This window comes from Zingiber officinale, chromosome 8B (assembly GCF_018446385.1).
Source record: "Zingiber officinale cultivar Zhangliang chromosome 8B, Zo_v1.1, whole genome shotgun sequence".
Classification (NCBI taxonomy): Eukaryota; Viridiplantae; Streptophyta; class Magnoliopsida; order Zingiberales; family Zingiberaceae; genus Zingiber; species Zingiber officinale.
The window spans coordinates 88366389-88378050 of record NC_056001.1 but is presented as its reverse complement, the minus strand read 5'-3'; the positions used below and the strand labels follow the sequence as shown (position 1 = coordinate 88378050).

The 11662-nt window shown below is 35.9% G+C and overlaps 1 non-coding gene across 1 annotated transcript; it reads right to left on the bottom strand.

Annotated features, from left to right (window-relative positions):
* Window positions 1-1965: 1965 nt before the first annotated feature.
* Window positions 1966-2072, bottom strand: LOC122018274. Its single transcript, XR_006121699.1, has one exon. It is a non-coding gene; the product is annotated as a small nucleolar RNA R71 (small nucleolar RNA).
* Window positions 2073-11662: the final 9590 nt, after the last annotated feature.

Here is an 11662-nt window from a genome sequence, read left to right as displayed (position 1 = left end):
CGTGTGCCTCCCCGAGAGCCACCCTTAGAAAGACCACACGGGCAAGTCATACCTTAAGGCACAACCGTGTCCCACTCCAGCCAAGACCCATGGCCTAGCCATACCCTTAGGCATGATCATGCCTCTCTTCCCAACAATACATATCGCTCGGTTGTGTCTCATCTTCTAGAGAAGTCCATGGGCAGGCAGTGCCCTGAGGCACGGTCGTTCCTACCCTAGGCCATGGTACACATGCCACGATCATGCCTTGAGGCACGACCATGTGGCAAAGAAAATAAGGGGGTTGTGCCCCTGCTATAAAATGAGATTTTCTATCCTTTTCACTCATCTTTGGTTCAGGGTTTCACCCCTCTCCTTGAGTAAAGGTTTTTCTCTTAGGGAAAAAATCCTATAGCTCTTCTTCTTCATGATTCGTCCACCTCTAGAGCAATGGAACACCTCCAAAGACATCGAGCTTCAAGGATAGGCACTCTCTTCTCTCTGTTTCCATATATTGAGTCACAGTTTACTACTTTCTTCGTCTATTGGTTGTATTCTCTTGTAATAGAGTAGATCCTCCCCTTTCTAGGATGTACAGAGTAGTTTTAATATTTTGATTAATATATGAACTGTGTATATGTCATTTCCTTGTTCAATGAAGTGTTTATATTATGTTCTATATATTTTGTGCCTTGAAAGTATTTGATGAAATGTGTGAATGGTGTAAACATGTAGATATGAGGGATTAGTCACCATGTAGCGATACTTTAGATTATATGCCCGAGGGACTGGTGACAGAAGGTATCCCTTTAACTAGATTCTTTGGAGTATTACCTTGAATTGGGAGATTAGCTACCTAAGAGCTTGGTTTACACTAATTTAATGTCAAAAAGTGACTTGTATAATATAGCGATTGTATGACCGAGGGACCCTCGGGTATCCCTGTAACCAGAATTTTTATGTTACCTCTTCTACTTAGTAACATTGAATGAGAATGGTGTAAACACTCTAGTGTAGCCTTTAATCCTCGTTAGGAAGTAACTGAGATAACTCTAGCAATTATATGACCGGATGGCTCTTAGTGATAGAGGGTATACCTTTAACCGATCTTTCTATGATTACTCCTTTACTAAATAATGTTGGAATTATTGTAGCTTATTGGTAATTAGGATAGAATCCCTACATGATTATAAACGCAAAGGGTAATAAATTAAACATGCACTAGGGATATTAATTAGCATCATAATGAAACTAAAATTCTAGAAACCATCTCCTTAAGCTCATCCCCTCTCAAGATCATCTCTCTCTCTCTCCTCTTTCTAGTTCATAAGCTCTCAACCGACCTCTCGATCATCTAGATAACTTTCTTTGTGAAATCAATTAGTGCTTAATCAACAATCCCTATAGTTCAATATCTTTATATTGCTGATGAAGTGGTCATGTACTCGCGGCTTCATAGCAAGTTTTTGGAGTTGTTGCTGGGTCTGTTTCTGATTAACATTAGTTAATTAGCATTTAAGTTACTCTAGATATTTTTCTTTTTCTTTTTTATTTTTCATTATGTATTTTCTTTCTTGTCTTTAATTATGTATTTTTTATTTTTCCTTATAATTTTTTTTAGATATCATGAGCACTAACATGTCAAGAAAACCTTTAAGAGACTTTATCACATCCTTTTCTGCAAGAAAAATGTCTCCCATTGTGGATCCTCAAATTGAAGCAGCAAGTTTCCAACTAAACCCGACATTAATTTTCATAATACATGGTCATAAATTTGGAGGAGAAATTTCAGAAAACCCATACTTACACCATGAGGTATTTCATAAATATTGCAACATGGTGAAATGTGAAGGAGTATCAGCGAATGCCATCCGGTTGATGACATTTCCCTTTAGCATCAAAGATAAAGCAATAACTTGGTTTTATTCTCTCCATCCTCAAAGTATTATAAATTGGAAACAATTGGAGCACATAAAGAAGAACGGTGCACATAAAGAATTTCATCATAAATTTTTCTCAAGCATATGGAGAATCACTATTTGAAGCATGAACAAATTCAAAGGTTTATTAAGACAATGTCCTCATCATGGTTTGGGAAAGATGATTGACAGTGCATAAATTCTACATTGAGATTCTCATCTCGGATAAGCGACTATTGGATTCATTTGTTGGAGGTTCTTTGATGTGTAAAATCTTGGATGAATCATGCACATTAATTGATCAAGTGACATTGAATCTCCAAGAATGGTCAGATAAAAATTGGATGGAATCTCCCCTAATAATTCTTGAAGTGCAAACCAAGAATGCAATGGAAATTGTCAAACAAAAGTTGTTACAACCGCCAATGAACAGTGAGGAAACTTCATCAAATCATAGAAACTACATCAAATCGTAGAATGAGGGGGGTCAAAAAGAACAAAAAAGTCTAGTGCATAATGTAATGTTATCAAGTTGAGAAATGTCAATAATCTTGAAGAACTTCTAGAGAAAGATCTGTATAGAAATGAGAAGAAAAACAAAAGAGAACTGCAAAAACATAATTCCATGTGTCTATAGTCATGGGTACCTTTCCCTTAACGGTTGATCACACAAACACTAGACAATAAAATTGGGCCTTCATCACAACCTCAAAAAGAATTTGGGGAAAAGAAATAACAATTCTTCCCAAGACCTCCACTAAGGATTCCTTTTCTACAAAAGCTAGTGGGGGCCAATAATGATAAAGATTTTGGCAAATTCTATGATACTAATATAGTTGAGTGCAGATTCCTTGATATATATAAAGATGAAAACTCTTTAGATGATGATTGTAATGATAATGTAGTGGATAGTAAATTTTCAGATCTACCTATTAGGGTTATTAGTTACTATAGTGAAATAGAATTTTTAGATGATGGTTGTGTTGAGGTTGATTAATTTAAAATTGCAAATGAAGTTGTCAATACTCTTGTTGTTGAGTCTCCTATAGATGATATTGATCTTAGTCTATTATTCAACACTGTATATGATGATGTTAATGTTTTGGAATAAAGTGTAGGGAGTTGTATTCTGCAAGTAGTATCTCAAGAATCACTTCCTCTATTCCCACAACCCCTTGATATTATGAGAGTTACAAGAATTAAACATGTTGTAGATCAATGTGTAGGGACTTGTGCATAGATGGAAGAACCCCAAGAATCACTACCTTTAGTTATACTAGCACCTAAGCCAGAGCCAGAACCATCATTTTCTCTTGAAGAAGTCACATCCGCTTATTTAGAACTTTTAGTTACCTTTTAGCAATGCAATGTTAGTATTTCTTGTGATCTTTTAGAAAACTTTATAGAGATACCTGTAATTGATTTTGTTAGATATGATTCAATTTTTGATACATGCTTTGTCAAATTTAATATGGTTCTAGTTCTATCTTATATAATGTGCTTATAGGAGGTATGCTTTTCCTGTGGGTGTGTAGGTTTTTATGGAAGCTCAATATGAACTATCTCCAACCTCTAGAAACAACTTTCAAGGAGATGAAGATGGAGAGAGAGATGCTATTAATGTGTGTAGGTTATACATGTATTTGAGCTTCTTTTGATGCACATTTATATGAATTTCTTGTCTATAATTCACACCATCACACATCTTTTCATTATTATTTCTAGCATTACTATTTTCTTGTTTGGAGATCTTCTCTTCTCTTTTTATCTTTGATAGAGCATGATGAGGATCAAAATTAAATAAAGTACGCAAAGATAAAACACATCCGGAAGCCAACATTGGGAAGGTCATGTCATTTGGCACGACCATGCGCCCTCTTCTAGCTGCCAGCACGAGTCGGTCGTGCCCTCCTTCTCGAAGCCAACATGGCTCAGCCATGTTGATTGGCACAACCTGTAACGCCCGCCCTTCCCCTACTGATAGCAAGGGCGGCGCTACGCGAACATACATACATGAATATGCAATCATTGCAGCGGAAGAAAATTTAAAACTTAATCATATAAACAAACTAGGTGAACATGTCAGCATTCATGCATATAAAATTTATTTACTATCTATTACTTGAAACATGATACATGCTTGTTTAACTAGAGTATAGAGCGTACTAAATAAGAAGGAAACTAAACATGTATATTGTTCTCTAGAGTTCATGATAACTAACAAGTACTTAACCTTTCAAGGTTTCATGGAGACAAGGGAAAGTATAAGTTCACCTTAAGTATAAACCATCCAAACAAGTTCAAGTTAATATCATCAAAATTAGAAAGAAAAGAAATAGTTCACATGCAAAAGCATAAAACATATATAAGTCTGGAAGCACAAAACACATATCTCTTCTACCATGTCACTGCCACACACATCTTTGTCCTCCCTACTGCTCCCTTTAGTTTAGTCATTCTTTACCCTTTTCTGCAGTACAAGGAAATTTAAAACTATAAGCACATAGGCTTAGTAAGATCCTTTCCTACTTACGAAAGCCATAAATCATGGAGTAGTGATATATTCATTTAACCCACATCTAGATTTAACATTTCATGCTAGCATAAAATAGTGTCATACTCATTTGGGCATAGCATATGAGAGCATAAACATAAGGTAGTAGCATGTTCTTCTAGGTATCATAGACATATCTCAAGAGAGCATCTTCCTAAAGCATAATAATCATATAGCATGAAATAAGTATATGCAAGATGTTCTTTTGAAAACATGTATCAAAATCATATAGCATGAAATAAGTATATGCAGGATGTTCTTTTGAAAGCATATATCATATAGGTACTTAAACATAAATCTCAACATGAGGGTCTGGCTTTGTACCACATACATGAATTGCGCGCATCCCTAAATAAATCCGAGGTAGCTAATCCCGAACCTACTAGGGAACTAGGCCCGTGCTTCGACCTAGGGGCAACTTAGGAGCCCATCCCATTGACCATTCTTAGGGTCCGATACAAGCCATACAAAAGTAAAATAGCATATCATGTTTCTTGTCATATCATGAAGAGTGCTCTTAGTCCCAACTTATAGGGAAGCATCTCTTAGGCGTTTCATCATACATAAGCCTTGTATAAGCATAACATGGTGACATAAAGTTCACATATCACATAGCATATCATGAAGAGTCATTATCATGCATAGTTGGGGTTTTGATCTTTCTGCAAACCCTAACTCATATCTTGGCCGAAACTTGCATGGGACATGATCTTAAATCTTAAGCAACTTTAAACAAGGAAAACATCCTACTAGCATCACATAATACATAGTATATCATGGGAGAAAACATAAGTAATTCTAGTTGGAGTTAAACTTCCCTAAGCCCTTTCATTTCCTTCTTGGCCGAAACTTACAAGACATGGTACTAGATTTTTAAGCCACATTTAAGCATGGAACATCAAACTAATACCACATAATACATAGCATAACATGGGAGAAAACATAAGCAAGTCTAGTTGGAGTTAAACTTCCCTAGTCCATTCCATTTCCTTCTTGGCCGAAACTTACAAAAGGTATAGTCCTGTTGGGTGTTTTAAGCAACATAAAGCATGGAAACCTTAGCTCGTCATTAAAACCCAACAGGACTATACGAAACCCCGAAACCCCCACCACCGGATCCGTGCAAAGATAAAACTTTCGAAAAACTTACGAGTATGAGTTTCTAAACCTCGATCTACAGTAGATCCACAAAGAAGAAAGGTTATACCCTTGATGCGAAGCCCTTCGCAATCCCGCTCATCCTCAGTTCGCCGGATCTCAAAAGTGTCAAAGTAGACACTTCTCTATGTGTATCCACACAAGCAAGAGATGGAGAAAAATCTCTAAGGATGTGCTAGCAACCTTAGAGATCAGTAATGGAGGAGAGGGAGAGCAAGAAGAAAGCTAGAGAGGAAGAAGATGGGAGTTACTCACACAAGCACACAAAAATGCACTAACTACTCATCAAAAGTGGCCGGCCACTTTAAGGGGAATTGTAACCTCCATGGGATGCCAAGAGTCACAACTCTTGGTAACTCCTAGGAGGTGGCATTCCACTTAAGCAACCATGATGATGTGGAGCATCATCATTGGACCACTTAATGCCAACTCACCAATGAGGTGGCATAAAGTCAAGTCAAACTTGACTCTTCATCTTCCTCTCAAGTCAAGTCAAACTTGACCACTTCTCTCTCATGGTTGATCAAATCTAACCATTGGTTCAAGTCAATTTTAATTTAATGAATCTCTATTCATTGAATTAAATTGATTCAATGAGTCTAAGTCCAAATTAGACTCACTTAACACATGAACCAAATTGAGTCCAACTCAATTAGCATAATTTGGATTACTCTTAATCCAATTTGGTTCATCACATGAACCTAATCCTTTAGGTTCATCAAATGAACCTAATCTTCATCTAATTGCCCTTTGTGTGTGACCCTATAGGTTCTTATAATGTTGGCAATGCTCCTAAACCCTTTTAGAAGCATAAGTAATGAGCGGTATCTAGCAACACATCATTACTACCCAAGTTATAAGAATGTTGAGATCCAACATCACCTTGTGACTACTAATTGTGACTCCTCACAATATATGACAAGTGTCCTTCTATCCTAGACATCTAGATTGATCAATGTGAGGCATAGACCGTGTCATCCTCTGACCAATCTAAATCTTGAACTCCAAGTAGACTCACTAAATCAAATGAGCTCAATATCTCATATTGACTCATTTGGGCATGGCCATGCACTTCGTGGTCTCACTCTATCAAGAATATCGGTGTCTCTCCCGTCATATAGGAGGGATAGATCCCATCTACATCACTCACATCCCTCTGCATAATTCGTTACATACCCAGTAATCGCCTTTATAGTCCACCCAGTTACGGGTGACGTTTGACGAAACCAAAGTACATAACTCCTTATGTAGGGAACCATGGTGACTTCAGGTCTAAGGAGTAGTAGTCATACTAATAGCCACATGAGAAAGTATATGACACTCATATAACGATCCATGATACTTTCTCATGGCGGGTCATGCAGTATACATTCTCCAATGCATACCCATGTGTCAACTTGATATCTCTATATCCATGACTTGTGAGATCAAGTCATCGAGTTGACCTACATGCTAGTCTTATTGCATTAACATTGTCCCTGAATGTTAATACTCGACTAGAAATGATTAAGAGTAGTGTTCCCTATATCATCTCACTATCGGTTCAACTAACCGATTGATATAGGTGAGAACCTTCTACTCAAGGATGCTATTATACTTAGTTTATTTGACACCAATACAAGTAAGTATAATAACCAAAACAAATGCCTTTATTTATATAAGAATATGATACAATAAGTCCATAATACAATCATCAAATGATTGGCTCTAGGGCTCTAACTAACAAGTCCTAGGTTTTAAGCAACATAAAGCATGGAAACCTTAAACTAACATCATATAATAGATTACACACCATGAGGAATCATAAGCAAGCATAGTTTAGATTTTTTTTAAAAAAAAACTTTCTCTAATCCTTTTTATTTCTTCTTGGTCGAAACCTAAAGGAGCAAATCCTAGGTTTTTGAGCAACATTAAACATGGAAACTTTAAACCAATTCACATAGCATAGCATAACATGTGAGACTTTTTGCAACATAGGTGAGTTTCTAACCCAAATTTCTAGTCTTGACCGAACATATAAAGCATGATTCTAGGTTTCATTTAAACAACTTTAAGCATGAAACTCTAAACTAATATCATACAATACATGGCATAGCAATTAAGACCTTTAGCAAGCATAGATGAGTTTCTAACCCTAACTTCAAGTCTTGGCCGAACCTCTAAAGCATGGTTCTAGGTTTCATTTAACAATATTTAAGCATGAAGCTCTAAACTAATATCATAGAATACATGGCATACCAAATAATACTTTTAGCAAACATAGATGAGTTTCTAACACTAACAACAAGTCTTGGCCGAAACTCTAAGGCATAGTTCTAGGTTTCATTTAACAATTTTTAAGCATGAAGTTCTAAACTAATATCATAGAATACATGGCATAGAAAATAAGACTTTTAGCAAACATAGATAAGTTTCTAACCCTAACATCAAGTCTTGGCCGAAACTCTAAAGCATGGTTCTAGGTTTCAATTAACAATCTTTAAGCATGAAGCTCTAAACTAATATCATAGAATACATGACATAGCAAATAAGACTTTTAGTAAACATAGATGAGTTTCTAACCCCTAACATCAAGTCTTGGCCGAAACTCTAAAGCATGGTTCTAGGTTTCAATTAACAATCTTTAAGCATGAAGTTCTAAACTAATATCATAGAATACATGGCATAGCAAATAAGACTTTTAGCAAACATAGATGAGTTTCTAACCCTAACTTCAAGTCTTGGCCGAAACTCTAAAGCATGGTTCTAGGTTTCAATTAACAATCTTTAAGCATGAAGCTCTATCACATAATAGCTTACACAACATGAGGAAACATAAGCAAGCATGGTTAATATTTTTAACTCTCCTCAACCCTTGTTTCATGTCTTGGCCGAACTTACAAAACCTAACCCTATGTTTTAAGAAACATAAAAACATGGAAAAACACTCAAAAACCACTTGTACTGCAGGTGAGGGAGATACTTACATCCTCTTGCTTGGTTTACTAAGAAAATACCCTTGGTGAAGAAGAAGAAGAAGAAAGCTTTTGCTTCTAGAACTCCCTTTTGCTTATCTTGCTTGTAAGGGGAAGTAGGTTTTAAAGACTTCCCTTTGTGAAGATTTCCTAGGAAGAAAACCTTTAGCTTGAATTTGGAAATGGGAGAGGGGAAGCTTGGAGTTTCGGTGGAGGAAGAAGAAGGAGGAAGGAGAGAAAACCAATTTCCCTTGCCCTCTTATTCCTTCTTATCCTAAATGAAAGGAAGAGAGAGGAATGAACTTTTCTTTCCCTTACCTTTTTATTTCTATTTATTCTAAATAAAAGGAAGAAAGGGGAAGAACACAACTTGTCATTCTCTTGCTCTCTCTTCATCACTCTCATTATTCTTGGTGAAAGAAAAAGGTGTCCCATTACCTTCCTTACCTTTAACCACAAATTCCCTTTCCTTTCTAACAACACTTCCTCTTGGGCTATTGGTTATTCCCTACCACTTAAAGCTTACCATTTGTTAAGAGGTTCAAGGTTCAAGCCTTGACCACTCTCTTCTTTCTTTTTTTTTCTTTTCTTCTTTGGTTTCATTTTCTCTTATTCTTAAAAGAAATTTTATTCAAGTAAATCTTGAGTAATCATCAATTATGACTAAGAACTATTAGTTTCTACTTAGTGACTTGGTTCCATGTGAATCAAATAGGTTTAAGTGTAGGAGCTCAAGTATCGAGTTGGTTCGATTTAGGTTTGTTAGTTTGTAGGTTCACTTAGTTTACTTACCTTATTGACAAGCATTATAGATTGTATTTTCTAAATTTTTTAATTTGGGTAGACCTCTAACTAAATCATTTTGACTCATTTTTGAAATGAATCTGATGTCAGTATGGCCTAGTCTTCTGTGTCACAACTTAGTTTCCTCTTATTGTGTCAAAAGATACTTTAGTGAGGAGATTGGTAAGTCAATTGTGTAAATATTATTTTTGCTAATTCCCTTAAGTGTAATTTCAAGATTTTCAACATTCTTAATTAAACATTCATTTTAATAATTGGCTTCCAAGCTGTGTCGATGCACTAGGCCTTCTTGGATATTAGAACAACAACCACTTCTAGATAAAGTCTTTTAAAGAAATTAAATATTATTTTCTTTCTGAGAATCCTTAATTTAACTAACCAAGTGTTGATCAAGCTTAAGTCCTTATCTATCCTAATCTAAGCATGATTAAGAAAAAAATAGTAAATCAACCATCAATCAGGTTTATCTAATGAAAATGATTTTTCTATTGGCTCCCCCTGGATTGTAGCCTCAATAAGCTCTATCAAGGTAGTAGATATGATTTTTGGGGATCCAATATTGATCAAGTCCAACTTGATTAGTTAGGTTAGACTTGGGGACTCATGCTTGGACTAGGTTCTTAGTTGATCAATTCACTAGTAAGATTTGGATCGATGTCTAGCCTTGTACCCAAGTCTGATTTGGTTATATATGCTTCTTTATTTTTCAAGAATTAGATCAAGATTTTTGGAACCCAAGGTGAACTATTCTAACGTGTCTATTAGTTCTATGACTTGAGTTTTTAAATTGAAATTCTCTTCCTCAAGTTATTGGACTTGAGTTGAGGTTCCATCTTGAGCTTGCTCAGTCAAAAAACTCGAGTTAATCACGTCCTTATGGTCTATTACCTCCTTTGGGAGTGACTTGCCCCGGATAATAGATTTGGCCAACTTCCTTAATAAATATGAAACTAAATTCTGTAGATCATCTACTTGAGCACCAGCAACCAGAGAAGTTACAGTATTATTTGGCCATTTAGAAATGGATATGGATCTGTGGCTTCTTTCGGACTCACTTTCTAATTTAGCTCTAGTTTCGGACTCAGACTCAGTTTTGGCAACGTAAGCTTGTACCAGTAGAGCAAGGAAGCTCGCTTGTTCATGTTCTTCGTCTGAGTCTTTCGAGGATTCGAACCACGTTGCTTTCAACGCCTTCCTTGTCCTTTGCTTCTTTAGCAATTTTTACTCGACTGACTAGTTTGGAGATGATCTACTTGTTGTCTTCTAATTTGAATTCGGGTTTAGGTAAGAATTTGAGCTTTGATTTCTTAATCTTGCTTGTGTCTGCAACCAAAGCAATACCTTTCTCAACTAGGCATGCATTAGTTTGTTCATATAACTCAAAATCAAAAAATAATTCATCTAATCTAATAATTGAAAGATCCTTGAAAATTTTGTAGGCATCTACTATGGATGACCATAAGGTATTCCTAGGAAATGCTTGTAGTGTATACCTTATAATATCACGATTCTCTACCTTCTAGCCAATAGTGTGTAGTCCGTTAAGTAGGTCTTGGATCTGAGCATGTAGTTAACTTGCTGATTCTCCATTCTACAATTTTATATAATTTATTTAACAACAAATTTTTTTTAGATACCTTAGCATCAGAGGTCCCTTCATGAAGTTTGAACAACTTTTGCCAGAGATCCTTTGCGCTGCTGAATAGTCCAACTTGATTCAACTCATCTTTGGTCAAGCTGCACTATAGGGTCTGAGTGGCCTTTGTGTCTGCCTCAATTTTTGTTTTTGTTGGTTCATCCCATTTGTCGCAGGCTAATGGTTCTCCATTTTTAGTGAAGAGTGTGAATCCAATTTGGATTATGATCCACATCTCCACCTGCGTCTTGATGTGGTACTCTATCTGACCCTTCCAGTATCTGAAGTCCTCACAAGAGAAAAGAGGCGGGCGAGCGGAACTATAGCCTTCTTGGTGGGCCATTGATAGAAAATCTCGCACACAGGAAAAAGATGACGGATGTTTCAAGACTGGGTCTTGAATTAGTAGTGCAGTAGGAAAATAAGATGAAATATCTACTCGAGTGGTGTTGTACCAATTTTAAGAAAAAAATAATAAAATAATAATAATAAATCTTATGACATATTTTGTCAAAAGAGTTATTTCACCAATTATGACTAATGGTGAAAAAATAAAAATAAAAAAATGAGAATTTTTTTTAAAAAAATTGAGGTAAAAAATGAAAGGTGTAAGAATAATTTCTAATAAAAAATGATATATAATTTTTTTTCTTTCACA